Here is a 24139-nt window from a genome sequence, read left to right on the forward strand (position 1 = left end):
ACCAGAAACTCATAATGACCGTAACGAGTTCTGAATGCTGTTTTGGAGACGTCTTCCTCTCGGACTCTCAACTGATGGTAGCCCGATCTCAAATCAATCTTAGAGTAATAGCTCGACCCTTGCAACTGGTCGAACAATAACGATTCTTCACGGTCACCTTGTTGAGTTCGCGGTAGTCAATACACATTCTAAAGGTACCATCCTTCTTCTTCACGAATAACACTGGGGCTCCCCAAGGCGAAGAGCAAGGACGTATGAAACCCTTTTCCAAGAGTTCTTGCAGTTGCGTGGACAGTTCTTCAAGCTCTGACGGAGCTAGACGATAAGGTTGTCACACCCCCAAAATCCCACACGCGGAGTACCACCGCTTGGAGGCGTGACATGACCAGGATCAAGCCACCAATTATATCAAACATAGCATTTAATAATAATCATAGACATAATTGGTGTTTCAAACCAAACACTGTTTAAGTAGCGGAAGCATGAAATGTAAAACCCAAAACGTAAGTATCAATGTGTGAATGTAAAAGTATTTAATAAGCATTCACGTGTTCTTGTCCACAACGACCCGCTTCTCCTCTGGTGCAAGCTCCAAGTATACCTAAGGTCCTGCAAGGCATGCAGCAAATAATCAACAAACTAGTTGAGCGAGTTCACAGAAAGTAAGTTCATAACATAGTGCATAAGTTTAGCTAGTGGGGGCTTCCCATACTAGTGTGTACTAAAGGCGGGGGCTTCCCAAACCTTGTGTTTATATTGCCGGTGGGGGCTTCCCACGTTTATCCTTACTAATGAGGGCTTCTCATTAGTGGTACTTACTAGACTAACTTCCAACCATGTGTTCTTCTTTACCGAGAACAGGAATACGTACTGGGTCACGTAGGCTTTACGTGACGTGCCCTTCCCCGAGGACAGTGGTACGCGTGGGGGCTACGTAGGTTTTACGCAGCGTGTCCTTCCGACCCGGAAGACAGTAGAAGGTATTGGGTTACGTAGGCTTTACGTAACGTGTCCTCCCGACCCGGGAGACAAATGGCAATATACTGGGTTACGTAGGCTTTACGTAACGTGTCCTGACTATCCTGAGGACGATGGTCTATAGTCTAGTGTTTGCGTAAGTACGAGTAATCATTCCATATCCAACATATCCAACCCAATTCCCAACCCGGGAATCCCATGCCTTGGCTGTGTGAACTCACCTTGGTTTGCTCGGCAGATACACAAAGAGTACAGGTAGCAAGTAAATGGTCAACCACGTCCTATCATGGTTATTATACAAGTCAGGTTTTGACTAAGGTAATACACGTGTGCATCACATATGTTAACACGTTACTATCACGTATATATATCATGGAAATCTTTGACAGTCAAGATATACAACTCGTACGGTTTAAACAAGTAGGCTCAATACTAACCGGCCCAATTAATTATAGCAGCCCAAACATCAATTGTGAACACAGTCCGATAACATACAGTCATAAGTCCAATCATTTGGTCCAACTGATTGGGCCCGTGACAGTGAAGGCCCAAAACAGTGTACGTGCAAAGGGTGGTCTCGAGTCGCAACCGGAGATTACGAGTCGCAACTGCTGGTTACGAGTCGCAACAGGTGATCACGGCTTGTCATGGTTTGGTTGCGAGTCGCAACATGACTCGCAACCGTGGTTGCGGTTCGTGCTGTTGTTGGTGTGAGGTTTCGAGTCGCAATTGGTGATACCGAGTCGCAACCGTGGTGTGTGTAACTGGTTTCCATAATTTTAGTCAATTAAACTCCATGATTTCAGCTAACACCTTGGACAGTATCACAATTCCGATCAATCAACAGTTAATTCAGATTTCATGCATATTCATAACAATCCAAGAACATCAAACGAGCAAATAAATCAGTAATTGTGCATATGAACCATATCTTATAACTTTCAATTAGATTAATCCTTGAAATATAACTACCCCGTAGCCTATCAATTCTAATACCCGAAACAATATATGATAGCCGATTACTAGATCATGCATTCAAGAACATATAAACATTTATCAAAACCTTATCAACAAACCACGACCCGAATCACAGCACATAACCATGGATTAATCAACATCATACAATTCCGATTTCGTGACTATAAAACCGATTAACAAGAGTATTATCATCACACATCATCAATAACTATCCGAATGAACATGAAATCACGTATAAACAACATGCTATCTAACAATACAAATCACAATCACACTAACCGGATTAGGGAAGGAGAAGAGGACGATCCGAATGGAGATGTTCTTGCCGTCGGTTCCAAGCACACGAGAGAAGGAGAGGAAATCGCCTAGGGTTTGTGTGTGTGTGGTGTTTTTGCAAAACAATCAAAATCAAACCCTCCCACGTGGTTTTGTGTTTGCGAGTGGGGAGTGGGCCGAGCCCAACTCGGCTGCCTAATGGATCCGATTTCAAAGTGTGGCCCAAACGGGCTTGTGTGACCGGTTAGCCTTGTGCAATCGGGTTTTAGTGTGTAGTTTGGGCTCGTGCAACACATAACATACATACACACATAATGCACATAAACAAACATTCATTTAAAATCATATAATTTAGTTCACATATGTACATAGCGTTACACAAAGCAAGTCTAATGTTCGAGTTGTCACAAAGGTGCTCGAGCTACGGGTGCTGCTCCAAGAGCTAGCTCGATTTGAAACTCAACTTGGCGATGAGGCGGAAGTCCAGGAAATTCCTCAGGAAACACTTCAGGAAAGTCGCGTACAATAGGAATGTCTTCTATCTTCCTTTCTTCCGCAGATGTATCCGAAACGAGGGCTAGAATAGCGGTGTGGCCCTTTCGTAAACACTTTTGGGCCTTAAGGAAAGAGATGATGCCTACAACAGCACCACTCTTGTCGCCATGAATCACGAGGGGTTCTTTATCAGAACGAGGGATACAGACGATTTTCTCCTTGCAAATGATCTCCGCTTGGTGTTGAGATAACCAATCCATCCCAATAATGACGTCGAAACTACCCAGAACGATAGGAATAAGATCGATGGAGAAGGTCTGACCAGCTAGGACGAGGTTACAGCCCTTAACTATGTGTGTGGCTTCAAGACTTTTACCTTTTGCTATTTCTACCGTGTGTTTGGTGTTTAAAAGTGTTGGAGTGCGCTTAAGCATCTGACTAACTTTTAAGGACACGTAGCTAGTATCGGCACCCGAATCAAATAAAACAGTAACAAAGAAATCATCCAGAAGAAACTTACCCATCACAATGTTGGGATCGTTCCTTGCTTCACCCTGACCAATCACGAACATTCGACCTTGGGCGCCATTGCTATTATTGTTACCTCCGTTGTTGCCTCCATTGTTGTTTCCGTTTCTTTGGTTGTTCTGATTCTGGTTTTGGTTCAGCTGGGGGCAGTTCCTTTTAAAGTGGCCTTCAGCGCCACACTGAAAGCATCCTTTATTTCCCTGCTGATGCTGCTGCTGGTGTTTCTTTGGAGCTTGTTGTTGTTGGTGATTCTGATTTACAGGACGTGGGCTCCTGCAATCCTTAGCTTCATGACCCAGCTTGTGACATCTCTGACAACGACCCTTGTTGCACTGGCCGCTGTGATGCAGATTACACCAATTGCACTTAGGGTGATTTCCCTTGTACCTACCCTGACCTTGATTCCCAGAAGACTGCTGACTGGGGCTCCTGTACTCGTCTGTCTTTCTCTGCTGGGATTGAGCCGAAGTAGAACCCTTGCCCAAATTTCCATCCCACTTGCGCTTATGATCATTGGGAGCATCAGAAGTAGTAGCGTTAATACGCTTGGGCAGCCTGTTCTGCTCGACTGCCTGATCGGTGAGACGATGAGCAAACTTAAAGATTTGTTGTATGGTGCCAAGATTAGCTGAGGTTACGTGGCTCTGGATTTCTGGCACCAAGCCCTTAAGGTACAGCTCAATGCGCTTGACGGGAGGGTCCACCATAGTAGGGCACAAGATGGCTAGCTCATTTGACCTCTTTGTGTATGCCTCGATCTCAGACCCCGTCATCTTAAAATTGAAAAACTCCACCTCCAGCTTGTGGATGTCGTCACGACTGCAGTACTCCTCTTTGATCAGTTCCTTGAAACCGTTCCATGGGGTGGCATTAGCAACCGCCAACCCAAGCAGTTGAACCTGTGCTTTCCACCAGGTTAACGCAGCTCTTCGAGTGTTCCAGTAGCATACTTCACCCTACGATCTTCAGGGCATTCACACATCTCGAAAACAGACTCCAGCTTCTCGAACCAGTGAAGAAGACCTACAGCTCCTTCTGTGCCGTTGAAAGTACTAGGTCGGCAATCCATGAAGGTTTTGAACTTGCACATAGGAGGCTGTGCAGGTTGACCTGTGGTGCGAGAGTAAAAGACTAGGTTAAGCACGAGGGTTGGTTTCCGAAGGTAAGATCTAAACGTCCTAAGATGGGTTGATATGGCAGGTTATACCTCCGGCAGGAACGGCTGCGAGTGCCTCAGCAACTCGTTCGTTGATCAAAGCCGTCAGCTGGGCTTGAGTTAGGTTGATACATCCTCCGCGTCCGCTCATGAGCTTCATAACGAAGCAACGTAAGTGAGAAAAGTGTCGCGAAAGTGCGTAAGTGTGGGACGACAGGAGAGAGTAAGCACACAAGGTTCATTTAGCAATTATCACGTTATCTAATGCACAGTGTAAACTATCTAACCAAGAATATTACATAGATCATACCACCTATTGTGTCGCGTCTTGCACGTGGAGCGAAGCGTCGTTGTGGATCGTTGAGCACTGTACAGGTTATAGTCTGGTTTTATCAAAAAGCTTTTCCTCTTTTAAAACCAAGTTCACTATAACCAATGGCTCTGATACCAATCTGTCACACCCCCAAAATCCACCATGCGGAGTACCACCGCTTGGAGGCGTGACGTGACCAGGATCGAGCCACCAATCATACTGAACAACGTATTTAAGTAAATAAAGCCAACCACAATACGATTGGTGACCAAAAGCTAGTTAACCAAGTTTTAATTTAAACAGCGGAAGCATAAACGTAAAGCCCAAAATATAAGTCCATAGTTTATTAGTTAAAGTTCGAAACGCAAGTTTTATAAGTTCATAAGGATTTAAATATTAAGTACGGAACATGACAGTCCGTATCCCACAACGACTCCATCCCCGTGCAAGCTCCAGCATTTAGCGACCTGTAAGGCATGTAACAACGAGTCAACAACAAAGTTAAGTGAGTTCACGGTTGGTTGTTTAGTTTTAAGTTGTTTCTAAAAACATGGTTTGTCTTTCATTGGCGTAATTGCCGTAGGGGTTACCCCGTAGTTAAAAGAAAATTTAATCAGTTCAGTCTTTTTACCCAAACCCTGTCCATGATTAGTGGGGGCTTCCCCATGTGAACTACTAGACCTATGATATCGACTACTACGCAAGTAAGTTGTGCCCTACATCAGTGTCTATCATCACTGATGGTTTGCCATAGTCCATTAGTACACGCCCGCCAGACTGGCACGGTGTGAGGTTTGTTAAACCTAATAGCGCTATTAACTAATGACCCACTCGCCATTGGCCTCGGCGATTAAGTCGATATAAAATGAGGGACTTATGATAGAGTTTTGTCTAGTAAGTTTTAAGGTTGTTGTCCTACCCAAGGAGGACGAACGTACGTAGTTCTCCCAAAGAGAATATGCAGGATTAATACTGGCATCCTACCCGAGGAGGATGGCCGTACATATCCTACTTACGTAAGATATGTAGATTCTGTTTTTAGTTCTTTAACCCATTCCCAAACCACCGGGAATCCCATGCCTTAGAAAGTGTGTGAACTCACCTCGGTTTGCTCGGTTAGATTCTCAAATATAGCTAACAGTCAAGGTCGGTCAATCACGTCCTAATATAATTACCAGTTAGTCATTTAATGGTTTTCAAATAGAGCACAAAGTTCCTACACGTATCTATCACATAACATGCATTACTTTAATGGTTTATGCCCATATAAACTCCCCTTCTATTCCCGTTCACAAATAAACATACGACATTGCACATAACACTTTTATTGACACATAACATGTTAGATCATTCACGGATAACATACTCGACATTTAGACACGCAAATCACTACCTATGTCGTTTCAGCTTTTTATTAAAAAACTGGGCTGTTTTCAGGGATTTTAATAAAATAGTTATCTTATTTCAAAAATTCCCAACTTTTTACAGAAGGTGCTAAACGATCCAAATATTATTGTGTAAAAATATCGGGGTCCAGTTCATTGCCAATATTTTATAAAAATTCATTTTCCAGACTGCACTCAGATTTATCTTTTTTTGACTGCAGTCCACGGAATAATTCATTAAAAATTCATTGTAAGTCGGATTGACGAAATTCCAGTGGGATAATTACTATGACATCAGTGTCCTTCTACTGTACAGATTTCATGGGCTGATTCGACATGGAACTCAAGTTATGACTGAAAATATATCGCCAATTTTCTGCAGAAAAATGCAGCTCTAGCTGCTGTTACGGAATGACACTTTAAAAATAGTAAACGAAGTCCAAAAGTTATTATTCCAGTGCCATTAGAACCGTATTTCATAATACATAAAGCTAGGCTTCAGAAAATGCATTTTTCGTTAAGTTATGGTTCTGTTACAGCCAGTTAAAGGCGGCTGGAAATGCAGATCAGCAAGCTGTTTTCAGTCTTTTAACATTATAATGTGTGTTCGATTGATTCCGTTAACATGTTTAGCGATCACAACAATACTTACAATAGATTATCACTTATATGTTACAGATTTATCATGTAATATCATATTTCATTCATCATTTTAACACTACTTCAACATATGTTAGATGATGTTCAAGATTTGTTTATGTTCATTAGAGTTCTACCTTTTCGATCTTTAACCACTCAACAATCATGTAAAATGCAAGGATCTAAGTGCTTACCACTAGCACAAGGCTAGGAGAGTTCGATTGTAGAAAAGTGATGGATAAAAGAAAACGAGAGGGTTCCTTCAACTTGCGAGTGCACCAAGCTTAGTTGTTCACCTTCTTGCACCTTTGTATGGATGGAAAATGGCTATAAAGTGGCTTGATGATGGGTGTATGGTGGTGATGGGTGGCTACCAAACTCAACAAGAGAGGGAGTGAGAGATGCAAAATTTTTGTGTTGGTGATTATGTGAATGTGAGGAGTCTAATGGTTTTATTTATAAACCATCCAATCTAATTAACCACTAGATAATATGTTATCTAGATATAAGACATAACCAAATAAAATAATCATAAGTGTAAGAGTGTGTCCCCTATGGGACCGATTCGGTTGAAGGGGGGGGTGTAATTGGTTTGATTTGAACGATTTAGTTAAGCACTAGTTAGTTTAGTTGGGTGATTTATTTAGTTACTAGTGTGTTATGTATTATAGCGGGTGTTAGGGTATTCGGGGACCCTAACTAGCTCAGAAAAGAAAAAACAATGTCAATGACAATATTTTATGTTCCGGGTAAAGTCTGGTTGTTCGGTTTGATACTGTTCCGTTAAAGTGCTTAATTAATCCGTAAAGTGTCTTTTATGTATATTTTTGTAACACTTTTAATTTCTAACACTTAGGAATTTATAACGGACTATTTAATGACTTTTCTGCATACTACTAGTATGTTAACAAGCACATGTAAGCATAACACAGATATCAGAAAGCAGTTAAGTAATTCCACACAGTCGTCAAGCACTTTAATTATCAATAATAAATTGTACGGAATACATGGGATTTTGAGGGTTGTCACAATGCTCCAAAAACCCTGCGCCCAAAAAATCCGTTAGTCCCAGTAACAACGGCTTGGCCTTTTTAGCAGTGGGCAATTGATTTGGTAGGTCCATTTCCCGATGTGCCTGGCGCTATGAAATTCAATATAGTGGTTGTGGATTACTTTACCAAGTGGGTAGAAGCTAAACTCTTGGCTTCAACCACTTCAATGGTCATCCGAAAGTTTATTTGGGAACATATTATCTGTCATTTTGGGCTGCCACTGCTCATCATTATGGGTAATGGTACTAACTTTGCATCTGAAGACTTACAGAAGTGGATGAAAGAGATGTGCATAGAGCACACCTTTGCCTCTATGGCGAATCCACAAGCCAATGGCCAAGTCGAATAGTATCAATAAGCAAATCGTTGATGGAATCAAAGCAAGGCTGTGAACATCGCGAAGAGGCGGGGTTGATGATTTTCCTAGTAACCTTTGGGCTCATCGCACTATGCCAAAAACCAGCACTGGTGAGACTCCTTTCAGTCTTGTTTATGGAATGGAAGCCGTAATTCCCGCTGAAATTGGTCTTCCTTCAACACGCATGCTGGCAATGGAAAAGTAGAATACCGAGCAAGAACGAAGACTTGATTTGGACCTCTTAGAAAAACGACGTGAAAATGTTGCTATAAATGAGGCGAAGTACAAGTCGAAGTTAGAAAAGTATTACAACGCGTGGTCCGCGTATGTACTTTCCTACCAGGGGATTTCGTGTTAAGAGATAATGAAGCTTCACATGCTGAACGCCCAGGGAAGCTTGTGCCCAAGTGGGAAGGGTCGTATGTAATCAACGAAGTTCTTGGGAAAGGAGCTTATACACTACGTAGGTTAGATGGAACCGAAGTTCCTCGGACATGGAATGCGCAGATGCTATATGTAATCTTAACGTCCTTTATACTTGTCAGGCTTCATGCGCCTTATCAAAGTATAGCACAACGATCGTTACTTACATTAATTATCTTATTTATATCCTAGTGTAATCTTTACGTCTTTGTACTCTTTGGCCTCTGCGCCCTATCATTTATAATACAAAGATTGTTACTTACATTGTGCCTTTTTTATGCTTTGTTGCAAATGCATGCAATTACTTTTGGTAGGCACAAAAACATTATGGTAACCCTAAACAAGTCTCATGGACAGTCTGCAGTCACAAGTTACTGCGCTAGGTCTAGTCTTATGTTCACATATGAGCTTTGTACCATCTTTATATGTCTCACCTAAGGAAAGCAATTGTACTCATGCACATATTGTAATCAAAACATACGTTATATTTACAGCAAAATGTAAGTTACATGCGCACAGGCACATTTACAATTACAATAAAAGGGAATGAACGTCCCAAAAGTTCAGTACAAAAACAGCCACCACATTTTGCAACTACTTAAACTACATCTTCATCTCCTGAGATTTCCGCTACATCAGGAAAGATCTCCTTCAGCCGGTCCACATATTTTTCTTGCTATAGCACATCGGTCACCAGGTCCATCTCGGGCACTCGAAGATTATTATATTCTTTTTTGGCAGCAGCAAAAGCAGCATTAGTATCAACTCCACTAGTGGCAGACCGGCTGGTATCCCAATCCATCTTCAAAGCATTTGTTACGTGGAGGGCACACTCCTCATAGCCCTGCACATAACCATCATGGCGCGATGTCACCATCAGCTTTGCAACGGATTCATCTTGTGATGCTGCATCCAGGACATGTAGGAAAATTCAGAAAATAAGTTAACATACAAACTTATTCAAAATAATACGAAGAGTTTGAGACACTTACATTTATAACCTTGTGATGCTGCATCCAGGACATGTTGTTAGTCAGAGGTTCCACCAGGCTCTCAGCAGTCACCCAGGCCTTTTCAGAACCTTCGAACATCTTCTCAGCCTCTGAGAGCCAGCGCACTATTTCAGCTTTTTCCACTGGCACAAGTTTCAAGTCCTTTCTTGTAGCATCAAAACCGGTTGAGAAGTGGGTCACACCCACTTGATTTCCTTGATTTATTTATGAGGTTTGTAGTGTACTTTAGGGGACACTAAGACCACTAGGTTGAGAAGTTGTAAACACTTAAAGTCTTTAAAAATAAAGTTTTTAAAGAACTAATCACATTTTAAAAGGTAACAAGACTTACTAAGTATGCTAGTAAGTTACTACATATTTTCATAAATTTTAAAGTTCATAAGTTTATAGTTTATGCTTGTTTTTGACAAGTTTCGTAAATAGAGATTGTATGTTAACGATTGAGAATTGTTTGAATGAATTTTTTAAAAGAAAATGATATGCTAGTAAGCATGGACACCTCCATTTACAAAGGAAACTCTGGCGAAATTTTTCTAAAATTCCAACACTTAGAAAATATTTTTCTAAACAAGCGTTATGAGTGTATTTTATAACTTGCTTTTCGAATATAAACTTCGCCATAATTTTTGTAACAAAACACCAAGTATCGGAGGTTGACTTTCGTAAATAAAATTTGATAAACATATATTTAAAATATATATTGTATACTAAAACTCTTGTGTGAATATTTGTTTATTTTACCGTTATATTATTTTAGGGTAAAATAATATATAACTTAACAAAGTGTGTTGACGTTTAAATTGTGTGATATGTGATAAAAGTAATGGGTAGATAAACCATACGTGTTATGCATGGGAAATTGATTGTTATCTGTACCTTATTAGGACGTGCTTGGTTTCCTGATTATTAGAGTAACTAATCTAACCGAGCTGTAGGATCGTTCGTCGACTTGTTTGAGTCGTTCAGAGAAATTCGTATCCGAATTAAGAGGCGGAAACTAATAATTCGGTGCTATTAAAGCTGTATACACTTTAAACTTGCTGTTGTATTGATTTTCAACTCGATTACAAGGTTTGACAGCACTTCGGCAGCATTTCGTGGCTCAACCGGAAGAATACACCACCAACTATGTGTGTGGATCGCTCCTATATTTATAGATAATCTGGACCGCTCATACGACATGTCCGTATGAGCGACCCTACAATGTGACGAATAAGCGATCCAGCATATTAACCTAATAAGCGATCCTGACAACCTATGACACAAAAGCGGTCCTAGTCTAGTACATATAAGCGATCCCTATACAAAACACTAATTCTATGATGCTGTGCCATGTCTGATCTCCTTAAACTTCAAGACTTGATGGAAGACGTAGTCAGCAGACGTAGGTGCACTAACAAACTCCCCCTCGGATGTTGACGGAGTCTTCATAGGTCTTTCCAATCTGCCTTTGCACATGTCTATTTACAATCTTCATCAGTCGACAATCTGCCTCTGAAATATCTGTCATTCCAAGAATCCTCGTTCTATATCTTCATCATCAACAAACTCTTTTCTCTTAAATGTTGACTCGGTGTCTTCAGACTCCCCTTCTCACACAGCTGGGATCGTAGTCTGGAATTCAAACTTTCACTGGTTCTGAGATCGTAAACAGGCTCCCATCAGGTTCAAGATCGTAACCTGGCTCTTTAATACCTGCACAATCTCTACCCATCCATAAGTTTCTACAAAGATAAAAATTTTCAACAATTTAGAAATTATGTTGAACCAATACAGTAATAATTTTGCATTCAAGAATATTACTGGTTCTTATCAAAACAACTTTACCATCTACACATAAACATTCCCCAAACCAGTTCTTCAAGTTTAGCACTTTGAATTTTGAAAATCAGCATCTCAACACCAGTTGTCGAAAATCTTTTTGATTTTTCAAAATTTATGCTAAAACACACCAAAAATCTTTTTGAATTTTCTGAATAAAAGTAAATGCAGAAATTGAAATATTTACAAAAAATATATTTGTGAGTTTGTGCAAGAGGATCATATCAGTTATGAAACATATCACAAGCACCGTTAAGCTTGATTACATGTTAAGTTCTAAACAATTTACCTAGATTGCCAATATTTTTGTCCACTTAAATTTTCACATAGACTTCAATTGATTCGAGATACGATATTAATGTTTTAAAGACTTAAACTTAATTGTGTATCACTCCACTTGAATATACTCCCGTATCCAGATCCCAAATATTCAGTCTTACAGGTGAGTATACCACAGATGATATCTGTAAAGGGGTAGATGCGAAACCGTGAGAGCTCAGGTCAGAACTTCCGTTCAGCAGAGAGATGACGGCTCGACTTTTGGTGGGTCCCCTTTAGAGGATCTTTTGTTACAACAGCAAAGATTACCAATTTTATTGTTTAATCAGTTTGCTGAGGGCGACGCTTATGTTTCAAAGCTTTTTGCAGAAAGTATTATTCGAGGACTAGGTCAGTATTTCCATACAGCAGAAGTCCCGGAATAATACCCCAGATATCACTGAGCATAAAGACCTAGTATCTCAGAATACGGGACCTTTCAAACAAGATTTCGGGGGTTACCCATATATCCAAGAATAGTTACCCACAAATTAAGTAAGTTTGATTTAGGTTTATATCTCGTTTCAATTTACTAAATGTGCGAAAATCTACTGACACATCCACAGTAAGATTGTTTATCACATTTTGACTTTACAATTCTTTAGCGTGCTGTGATAGTCCACTGATGTACTATCATTTCCTCTTTTACGCAACAAAAACTCATTTTTCAATTTTATCATGTTTTATTTTATCATGTTTTTGGCTTTTTCAAAATTTCTGATGTTTTTGGATTTTCTAAAAAATTCTTACTCCCCCTAAAATTCAAATACATCTAAAGAAAATTGAAAACAAACTGTACAGAACATGACAACTGATATCGAAACACCTCAATTCTCCATCCATTTGGCTTAAACAATCAGAACTCCCCCTCACAACAAACTATTTTCCCATAATGATTTCAAAACACTTAAGTTTGTTTTAATCAGCATGGTTTTTCCAGAAAATAAGTTTAGTTGTTTTTACTTTTTGTAAAATGGGGCAAAATCATCACATTGTTTACCAAAGTCATAAATGATAATTAAATCAAGTCCAATTCAATGACCTTGATTTAACCACTTGTAAGATCAACTGGTTCTCATTCTGAACCATTTATAACAACCACAAACATACAATCACTTGTAAGTTTAGCAATTCAAGCTCTTCAAACCTGTTTTTCAACCAATTACCATCTTTTGGTTGAATTCTCAAGGTGCCGATTCCTACTCCTCGCTTACAAACCTGGGAGTTCCGGCAAGTCCTGCAACTTTTCAAACACAGATTTAGAAAGATGCCGATTCATGATCCACAATACCATCTTGGGATCTCCGGCAAGTCAGGTTTTCATTCTTGAAAAAATATATCCACCCAAGCCTGACCTTCCTTGGGTGTAACCTCATTGTTTTCTTCGTTCCTTTCAACCGACTTGTAAACCCATCCTTTGGAAGCATAAAAATCTTTAATGCTTTGGGCCTTACCACTGACCATTTTTCCAAAGATGCGTTTTACATTTCCGTTAAAAGTTTTTTCAACATCAATTTTCTTCTTGTCAGAATAAAACTGATTTGATATTTCAACTTTTCCGATTTTAGATTTGTAATTTTTAGCATTTAGTGGCGGAAAATTCACATCGTCCACTTTCTGAACTTTCTTTTCAATCTTTTTCTCAACACGTGGCTCCTCTGATTTTATGGAATCAGATTCATCACCAGACTTGTTACCTGAACCTTTTACAACCCATTTCTGATTTGTGGCATTGTCTATTCTTTTGGAAGCACTCTTTGAACATTCTCCTTTTTCATAAGTTGAATTCTCAAAGCCTGTGAACTTCCGGGTTGACAGTTCAGTCTTCTCAACAACTTTTTATTTCATTTTTCTTGAGACTTCTTGTTTTGGTTGAAATGTCTTTGGACAATTTTTCGCAACATGACCCACAGCTTTACTCTGAAAACAAGATCTCTTTTCAACCTTCTTCGGGTCTTCCTTCTTCTTCATGTCCTCTTGCTTCTTAGCAAGGAATTCTTGATTTGTCTGATTACTGAATGATTTCTCTTTTTCAGCTTCTGTAGTTTTTCCTGCAACAAACATTGTTTTTGGTTTATAAACTTTTTCATTTTTATAGTTTTTCTGTGGAGCAAAACCAAGACCTTTCTTTTTGTAATTACGATTATGGTTTGGTTTCTTTTGGAAACTATAACCACAATTGTAACCCATTTTCTTGTTGATTCTCTGTTGATCTCTTGAAGTGTATTGTTTAGGTTTTCCATTAAGATTAAAATCTTTTATTTCAGAAATATTAATTTCTGTTATTTTGAAAACCTTTTGAATCATTTCAAATCTGACACTTCTTATTGGAAAACTTTCATCTGAATATAATTTGTCAGAACCTTTCAAAGTATATGCCACTTTGACTAATTCATCATTCAAATTAGATTTCGAAAGTAAAAACTCTTTATCATAAACCCGTTTGTCCTTTTTGACTGTTTGCTTTGACGCACTGGACCCAGACTTTGACTCGGGTTTAGACTTCGGTTTTGATTCCTCATTGTCATCTGTGTCTAACACCTGATCGACCATACTTTTTATCAACTTTGACTCATGATCAGTGTCTGATGACGTATATGTGACATCAATACTTTCTGGTAAGTTATCCGACGACCCAGACTCCCATTTCAGATTGATCGCTTTATTGACTCTTTCTGAATTTGGATTTCGAGGTGAATATCCATTTTCGACCGGGGGCGGACATCTGTTATAGGATACACTCGGTTTCTTACCAGAAGTCTTCAATATTTCTTCATCTTTTGTCACAGATTTTTCTTCTCCAAATATCTTCACTTCTTCAAATGTTTTCAAATCTTTCACAACTGGATAAATCCTGTCAACAACAAAAGTAGAACATGAGTAACTGTCTAATAATTTCTTTACCTTTTCAGTTTCTATCTTTTGTGTTGCCAACTCAAGCTCGAGATCTGCACATTTCTTTATGTTATAGTTCGCCGTATCAAGCTATCTTAAAAGTATTCATAGCTTCAGCTTGTTCACCATCAGAATCTGTATATTTGTTGATTTCTCTGTTCATTGTATCATACGATTCCTTCAACTTGTGAATATTGTGCAACAGCTCATTGTTCTACTTAATCAGCGAATCACAGTTCATGCATTTTTCTTGGACCATGACTGGTTCAGCATCCACTTTAATCTCGAATTCAGGAACCTCTTTGACTGTTCTGCTTGAATTTAAAAATTGAGCTCTTCTTAATTTCTCAGCTTTTGCTTCTTCCTTCAATCTCTCTTCCTCTTCAGCCTCCTCTCTGTTCTTTCTTTGTCTCTCTTCAGCAGCTTCTATGACTTTTCTGCACCTTTCTGCACATTTCAAATCATAAGCATTAGCAAAGAAAGCATGAGAAGTGTTTTTAGACATCTCTTTGGCCATTAGATTTTGATCTGGACAAAAATCATCCCAGGTAAAACCTTCAGCCATTTTTTCATCATCTTGTTCAGCTAGACACACTTTGCTATCTTTTGGAAGATACTTTTCCCAGGTAAAATTATCATATTTTCCCTGACTAACAACACATGCTCTTTTCGAATTATCTATCACATCTCTCCCATGAGCCGTTTGTGCCTGATGCTGCTGTGCTGGTTGAGTGATTTGATGATAGATGGCCTTCTAGTGATAATCATTGTTTCCGAAAGGATTCTGGGCACCGGTAGCTTCACGGTTTTTGCATTCTCTCTTGAAATGCCCCTTCTCCCTACAACGAAAACATGTAACTTTAGATTTATCAAAACCTAAAGCTGAAACGTTTGCATCACGAAAATCATCACGGCCGGTAATTTGTTTGAACTTTTCAGCGCGTCTCATTACACTAGCCATACACCATTTAATATCCATCAATTCCATTTCTTCAGCATCAATTTGATCGTAATCCTCTTTCGTGAGCATTAGATTTCCGATCTTTCCTGCAACAAAACAACTATAAGACTCTAAAATCATCCCTAACAAAGACATTTGATTTTTTGCAATATCTTCAGTGTAGTCTTGATCATTTTCAAGGCTTAATACAATGTTACACTGAAGTTTTCTACCATTCTTTGTTACAGAAATGTTAGGATCAAAAGATGAAAATCTTGTGCTGTTGCTTGATCCCTGAGATGTCTTCTTTTCAGGAGAATCTTTAACGCTGTAAGCAGTTTCGATCTTAGGAGAAAACTTTGTTTAATCAGTAGCACCATGCTTGTAATACAGACTGATATCCTGCTCTCCATCGTAGTTCTTCATCCTAGCGATCTTTCTCTGCTCCATCTCTTGAGCTTCCAAATGCTTTATGAAGTCTCCTAGTTTCATCTTTTTATATTCCACTTTGTTGGACTTCAGCATCATCAAAAATGTTCCCCAGATTTCGTATGGAAGCGCATCTGCAAGTTTTTCAATTAATTCATCAGTATCTTTCTTTACACCTAACTTTGTCATATTTCTCACCAAGTTACAATATCTATCAATAATTTGTTTGGTGGTTTCATTTTTCAATCCCCGAAACAAATCAAATTCCTTCTTCATGAGAGACATTTTGTTCTTTAACATATCATCACTTCCCGTAAACTTTGCTTCCAATTCTGTCCAAATTGAATATGCAGTTCCATCATGTTGAAGCAATATCAAGATATCTTCTTTTATTGCTTGCTGAAGTAGACTCACCATCAATTTCTCATCTCGATATTTCTTTTTATCTGCAGTACTCATCTCTCTAAGCGTTAGCGGAATACCATTCTCAATATTGTCCTTTGTGGGTTTAACATATAGTTTCTCAGTGTGTTCCCATGCATCAAGATGATAGGCTTCAACCCAATTTCCGAATCGTTCCGACCACACATTGTAATCATCAATATCGATGAGTTTCGGTGGTTTCTGAGACGTTCCGGTTTCATTTTCGATCAAAGCACTTTGAGTAATCGAAGCCGGGGTAGCAAAAGCGTTATAAAATTCCGTATCCATTGTTCACAAATTGTTCACAAATTCACAATGTTTTTCAAATTTTAGCAATCTGTTCACAAAAATGGACTATTCTATACACAGTCCAATAAGATTGTCAAATAAGCGGTCCAAACACAATGTCCACTCGAGCGATCCGATCAAATAAGCGATTCAAAAACTTGACCTGATGAGCGATCCAAATACTGTCCGTTCGGGCGAACCAAAAAAAATTGTTTGTATAAGCGATCCAAAATAATCCCGATGAGCGATCCAGAAATCTTAGTTCGAGCGGTTCACAGTTTGTTCGTTCGAGCGATTCACAATGGTCAGTTCGAGCGGTTCAACCTTGTACGAATGAGCGGTCCATAATCAAAATTTTGAGCGATCCAGAAGTCAAAATTGACACTTGGAGCGGTCCAGACAAGCAATTTGGAGCGATCCAGATGCTGACATCACCTTTTGCGCGATTCTGAAAAAGCAAATCACCTAAAAAACAACTTTCTAGGTCGATTTTAGTTCTAAAAACTTCAAGGATTTGTTAATTCATGATTCCGAGTGCACTGTGTGATTTTTAGCTAGTTTTACCGTGAAAAATTTTGAAAAAGTGAAGAAAGTGTAGAAAATCAGAAGAATAGCAGCTAAAATGGCAAGAACTCCTCCTCCTGAGCTCTGATACCACTTGTAGGATCGTTCGTCGACCTGTTTGAGTCGTTCAGAGAAATTCGTATCCGAATTAAGAGGCGGAAACTAATAACTCGGTGCTATTAAAGCTGTATACACTTTAAACTTGCTGTTGTATTGATTTTCAACTCGATTACAAGGTTTGACAGCACTTCGGCAGCACTTCGTGGCTCAACCGGAAGAATACACCACCAACTATGTGTGTGGATCGCTCCTATATTTATAGATAATCTGGACCGCTCATACGACATATCCGTATGAGCGACCCTACAATGTGACGAATAAGCGATCCAGCATATTAACCTAATAAGCGATCCTGACAACCTATGACACAAAAGCGGTCCTAGTCTAGTACATATAAGCGATCCCTATACAAAACACTAATTCTAGGATTCTGTGCCATGTCTGATCTCCTTAAACTTCAAGACTTGATGGAAGACGTAGTCAGCAGACGTAGGTGCACTAACACGAGCAAACCCAGGTGAGTTCACACTTTTCTACGAAGCATGGAAATTCCCGGTGGGAATGGGAATGGGAATGGTTCAGGAATGGGGATTCCTCGTCCTTGGGATGTATTCCGGAATGAGAATTCCTCGTCCTGTTGGGATGGAATTAGACTTACTGGACTAGAACTCTATCAGCGAAGTCCCTCCCTTTATATCGACTTAATCGCCGAGGCTGTGGCGAGCGGGTCATTAGTTAATAGCGCAATTAGGTTTAACAAACCTCACACCGTGCCAGTCAGACGGGCGTATACTAATGGACTATGGCACGTCGGTGATGATAGACACCGACGCTAGGGCACAATTAATTTTCGTTAGTAGTTGATATGATAAACGAGTTTGGAAGTTTAAATAATGGGGTAGCCCCCACGGCCGGAGTGCCGGGCTGGATAGCCAGGGAAGTTAGACATGGGATGGTTAACTAATAAACGTTTTCGAACTATGGGGTAACCCCCACGGCTGGATAGCTGATTAAGATTAAACTTCGTTTTTGGAAACAACTCTAAATAGACAACCAACCGTGAACTCACTTAACTTTGTTGTTGACTCGTTGTTACATGCTTTGCAGGTCGCTAGATGCTATGGGGCTTGCACATGGAGGCGGTCGTTGTGGGATGCGAACTGATATGTCCCGTACTTAATAAATAAACTTTATGAACTTATGAAACTTATGTTTTGGGTCTTTAAACTTATGAACTACGAACTTATGATTTGGTTTAACGTCTTATGCTTCCGCTGTTTAAATTGAACTTGGTTAACTTCCTTTTGGTCACCAATTGTATTGTGGTTGTTGTTCAATAGGATTGGTGGCTCGATCCTGGTCATGTCACGCCTCCAAGCGGTGATACTCCGCATGGTGGATTTTGGGGGTGTGACAAATTGGTATCAGAGCCATTGGTTATAGTGAACTTGGTTTTAAAAAGAGAAAAGCTTTTTGACAAAACCAGACTATAACCTGTACAGTGCTCAACGATCCACAACGACGCTTCGCTCCACGTGCAAGACTCGACACAATAGGTGGTATGATTTATGTTATATTGTCGGTTAGATAGTTCACACTGTGCATTAGTTAACGTGATAACTGCTATTTGAACCTTGTGTGCTTACTCTCTACTGTCGTCCCACACTTACGCACTTTCGCGACACTTTTCTCACTTACGTTGCTTCGTTGTGAAGATCACGAACGGACGCGGAGGACGTATCAACCTAACTCAAGCCCAGCTGACGGCCTTGATCAATGAACGAGTTGCTGAGGCACTCGCAGCTGTCCCTGTAGGAGGTATAACCTGCCATATCAACCCATCTTAGGACGTTTAGATCCTACCTTCGCGAACCCACTCTTTTGCTTAACCTTGTCTTTTATTCTCGCGCGACAGGTCAACCTGCACAACCTCCTGTGTGCACGTTCAAAACATTCATGGATTGCTGACCTAGTACTTTCAGCGGCACTGAAGGAGCTGTAGGTCTTCTTCACTGATTCGAGAAGCTTGAGTCTGTTTTTGAAATGTGTGAATGCCTTGAAGATCGTAGGGTGAAATATGCTACTGGAACACTCGAAGGTGCTACGTTAACCTGGTGGAAAGCACAGGTTCAACTGCTTGGGCTGGCGGTTGCTAATGCCACCCCATGGAATGACTTCAAAGAGTTGATCAAAGAAGAGTACTGCAGTCGTGACGACATCCACAAGCTGGAGGTGGAATTTTTCAATTTGAAGATGACAGGGTCTGAGATCGAGGCATACACGAAGAGGTCAAACGAGCTGGCCATCTTGTGTCCTACAATGGTGGACCCTCCCATCAAACGTATTGAGCTGTACCTCAAGGGTCTTGTACCAGAGATTCAGAGTCACGTAACCTTAGCTAATCTCGGCACCATTCAGCAAATCATCAAGTTGGGTCATCGTCTCACTGATCAGGCAGTTGAGCAAAACAGGCTGCCTAAGCGTATTAGCGCTGCTGCTACTAATGCCCCCATTGATAACAAGCGAAAATGGGATGGAAATTTGGGCAAAGGCTCTACCTCTGGTCAGTCTCAGCAACGAAGGATTGAGGACCATAGGAGCCCCGGTCAGCAGCCTTCTGGAAATCAAGGGTAGGGTGGATACAAGGGGAATCACCCCAAATGTAACCGCTGTAAGTTGCACCACAGCGGGCCATGTAGTAAAGGCAACTGTCATCGATGCAACAAGCCTGGTACAAGGGATTGCAGGAGTCAGCGTCCAGCGAATCAGAACCGGCAGCATCAGCAAGCCCCACCGAATCAACGCCAGCAGCAGCAACAACAAGGTAACAACAAAGGGTGCTTTCAATGTGGTGCTGAGGGCTATTTCAAGAAAGACTGCCCCCAGCTAAATCAGAACCAGAACAACAACAATCAGGGGAATGGAAACGGCAATGGGGGAAACAACAATGGTAATGGGGAAAGGGGTCGTGTGTTCATGATTGGTCAGGGTGATGCAAGGAAGGATCCCAACGTTGTGATGGGTAAGTTTCTTCTGGAAGATTTCTTTGTTACTGTTTTATTTGATTCGGGTGCCGATACTAGCTACGTGTCCTTAAAGGTTAGTCAGATGCTTAAGCATACTCCAACACTTTTGAACACCAAGCACATCGTAGAGTTAGAAAATGGTAAAAGTTTAGAGGCTACACATGTAGTTAAGGGTTGCAAGCTTGTCCTTGCCAATCAGACCTTTTCTATCGACCTCATTCGTATCGTTCTGGGTAGTTTTGACGTTGTCATTGGGATGGATTGGTTATCTCAACACCAAGCGGAGATTATTTGCAAGGAGAAAATCGTCCGTATCCCTCGTTCTGGTAAAGAACCCCTCGTGATTCGTGGCGACAAGGGTGGTGCTGTTGTAGGCATCATCTCTTTCCTTAAGGCCCAGAAGTGTTTGCGCAAGGGCCACGCTGCTATCCTGGCCCTTGTTTCTGATACATCCTCGGAGGAAAGGAAGATAGAGGATATACCTATTGTACGTGATTTTCCTGAGGTATTTCCTGAGGAATTACCTGGTCTCCCGCCTCATCGCCAAGTTGAGTTTCAAATCGAGCTAGCTCCGGGAGCAGCACCAGTAGCTCGAGCACCATATCGTCTAGCTCCATCAGAACTCGAAGAACTGTCTACGCAACTACAAGAACTCCTGGAAAAGGGTTTCATACGTCGTAGCTCTTCGCCATGGGGAGCTCCAGTGTTATTCGTAAAGAAGAAAGACGGTACCTTCAGAATGTGTATTGACTATCGCGAACTCAACAAGGTGACCGTGAAGAATCATTATCCTCTTCCACGCATTGACGACTTATTCGACCAGTTGCAAGGGTCGAGTTATTACTCTAAGATCGATTTGAGATCAGGCTAACATCAGCTGAGAGTCTGAGAGGAGGACATCTCCAAAACAGCATTCAGAACTCGTTATGGGCATTACGAGTTTCTGGTTATGCCTTTCGGATTGACGTATGCACCTGCAGTCTTCATGGATCTCATGAACCGAGTGTGCAAGCCTTACCTAGATAAATTTGTCATAGTCTTCATCGACGACATCCTAATCTATTCTAAGAGTCAGGAAGAACACGAGCAACACCTGAGGCTTATTCTGGAACTTCTCCGAAAAGAGCAGCTGTATGCCAAGTTTACGAAATGTGACTTCTGGCTTCGCGAAGTCCACTTTCTAGGCCATGTGGTAAATAAGGATGGGATTCACGTAGATCCATCCAAGGTTGACTCGATCAAGAACTGGCCTGCACCCCGTACACCAACAGAAATTCGCCAATTCTTGGGCTTGGCAGGATATTACCGAAGATTTATCAAGGATTTCTCAAAGATTGCGCAACCTCTCACTTCACTGACTCAGAAAGGTGTCACCTATCGTTTGGGTGATGCACAGGAATCCGCATTCCAGCACTTAAAAGATAGATATGTAGCGCGCCTATCCTCTCATTGCCTGAAGGCACAGATGATTTTGTAGTTTATTGCGACGCTTCCATCCAAGGGCTTGGTTGCGTGTTGATGCAACGTGACAAGGTCATTGCCTATGCATCGCGCCAACTTAAAGTTCACAAAAGGAACTACACTACGTACGACTTGGAATTGGGAGCAGTTGTTTTCGCACTTAAGATATGGAGACATTACCTGTACGGTACCAAGTGCACCATTTACACCGATCACAGGAGTCTCGAGCATATCTTCAAGCAAAAGGAATCAAACATGCGACAGCGTCGATGGGTCGAACTCTTGAACGATTATGAATGCGCTATCAAATATCATCCGGGCAAGGCCAATGTTGTGGCCGACGCCCTCAGCCGAAAGGATACGATACCTAAGCGTGTACGTGCGTTACAGCTTACCATCCAATCTAACATTCCCGCTCAGATTCGCGATGCTCAGGGTGAAGCATTGAAAGCAGAGAACATCAGGGCTGAGTCCTTACGAGGATCGAGGCAACGGCTAGAACAAAAGGAAAACGGTGCCTACTATGTTAACGGACGCATCTGAGTTCCACTTTATGGAGACTTACGCGAGCTTGTGATCGATGAAGCACATAAGTCTCGTTATTCAGTACATCCTGGTTCGGATAAGATGTACCATGACCTAAAGTCTACATACTGGTGGCCTGGCATGAAAGCCAGCATAGCAACCTACGTCAGCAAATGTTTGACTTGTGTGAGAGTCAAGACTGAGTACCAGAAACCATCAGGCTTACTGCAACAAACAAAGATACCAATGGAAATGGGAGCAAATTTCCATGGATTTCGTTACTGGCCTGCCCAGATCTCAACGCGGAAACGATACCATTTGGGTGATCGTGGATCGACTGACCAAGTCTGCACATTTTCTGGCCATCAAGGAAACGGATAAATTTTCTACTCTAGCAGTCATCTACTTAAAAGGAGTGGTATCAAGGCACGGAGTGCCAACCTCCATCATTTCTGATCGTGACGCGCGTTTTACCTCTGAACTGTGGCAAGCTATGCACAAGTCTTTTGGCTCACGTTTAGATATGAGCACCGCTTATCACCCACAGACGGATGGGCAATCTGAACGCACCATCCAGACCCTTGAAGACATGCTTAGCGCATGTGTAATCGATTTTGGTAATGGCTGGGAAAAGCACCTTCCGCTAGTGGAGTTTTCGTATAACAACAGCTACCACACCAGCATCCAGACCGTTCCATTCGAGGCATTGTATGGACGGAAGTGCCGATCACCTCTCTGTTGGGCAGAAGTTGGTGATAGTCAAATCACTGGCCCAGAACTTGTAGTAGATACAACCGAGAAGATTGCTCACATACGACAACGAATAGCGGCAGCTCGTGACCGTCAGAAAAGATATGCTGATAAGCGAAGAAAGCCACTCGAGTTCCAGGTTAGGGATCGGGTGCTACTCAAAGTCTCACCTTGGAAAGGTGTAGTTTGTTTTGGCAAACGAGGCAAGCCCAATCCGCGTTATGTCGGACCGTTCGAAATCATTGAGAAAATTGGCAAGGTGGCCTATAGGTTGAATCTACCTGAAGAACTCAGTGGAGTTCACAATGTTTTCCACGTGTCAAATCTGAAGAAGTGTCTGTCAGACGAGAGCCTCATAGTTCCTCTCAAGGAGCTCACTATCGACGACCAGCTGCGATTCGTCGAGGAACCAGTATAGATTACTGACCGAGATATTTAGATTCTCAAGCGTACCCGGATACCTCTTGTCCGAGTCCGTTGGGATTCCCGTCGTGGCCCAGAGTATACCTGGGAACAAGAAGACCAAATGAAACTCAAGTATCCCCAGCTGTTTAAGAAAAGTGCAACCACTACTGAGGCTGAAGCTACTGCAGAATTTCGGGATGAAATTGCAAATCAACGGGGGGATGATGTGACACCCCAGGAAAACCAGGAAACCAACGCAACATAACTAGCTTCCTCAGTAATCACGAGCTAAATTTCGGGCCGAATATTTCTTAACAGGGGGAGAATGTGACAACCCTCATAATTCCATGTATCCGTACAATCTATTAATTATAATTAAAGTGCTTGATGACTGTGCTGAATCATTTAACTGCTTTCTGATTTCTGTGTTATACTTACATGTGCTTGTTAACATACTAGTAGTGTACGGAAAAGTTACTAAATAGTCTGGTATGCTTTCCTCAGTGTTGAAAAATAAAAATGTCACTAAAAATATTATAAAAAACACTTTACGGGTTAATTAAGCACTTTAACGAAACAGTATCAAACCGAACAACCGGACATTACCCGGAACACCAAAATAATGCTAGAAGCATTGTTT

This window comes from Helianthus annuus, chromosome 6 (assembly GCF_002127325.2).
Source record: "Helianthus annuus cultivar XRQ/B chromosome 6, HanXRQr2.0-SUNRISE, whole genome shotgun sequence".
Taxonomy (NCBI): domain Eukaryota; kingdom Viridiplantae; phylum Streptophyta; class Magnoliopsida; order Asterales; family Asteraceae; genus Helianthus; species Helianthus annuus.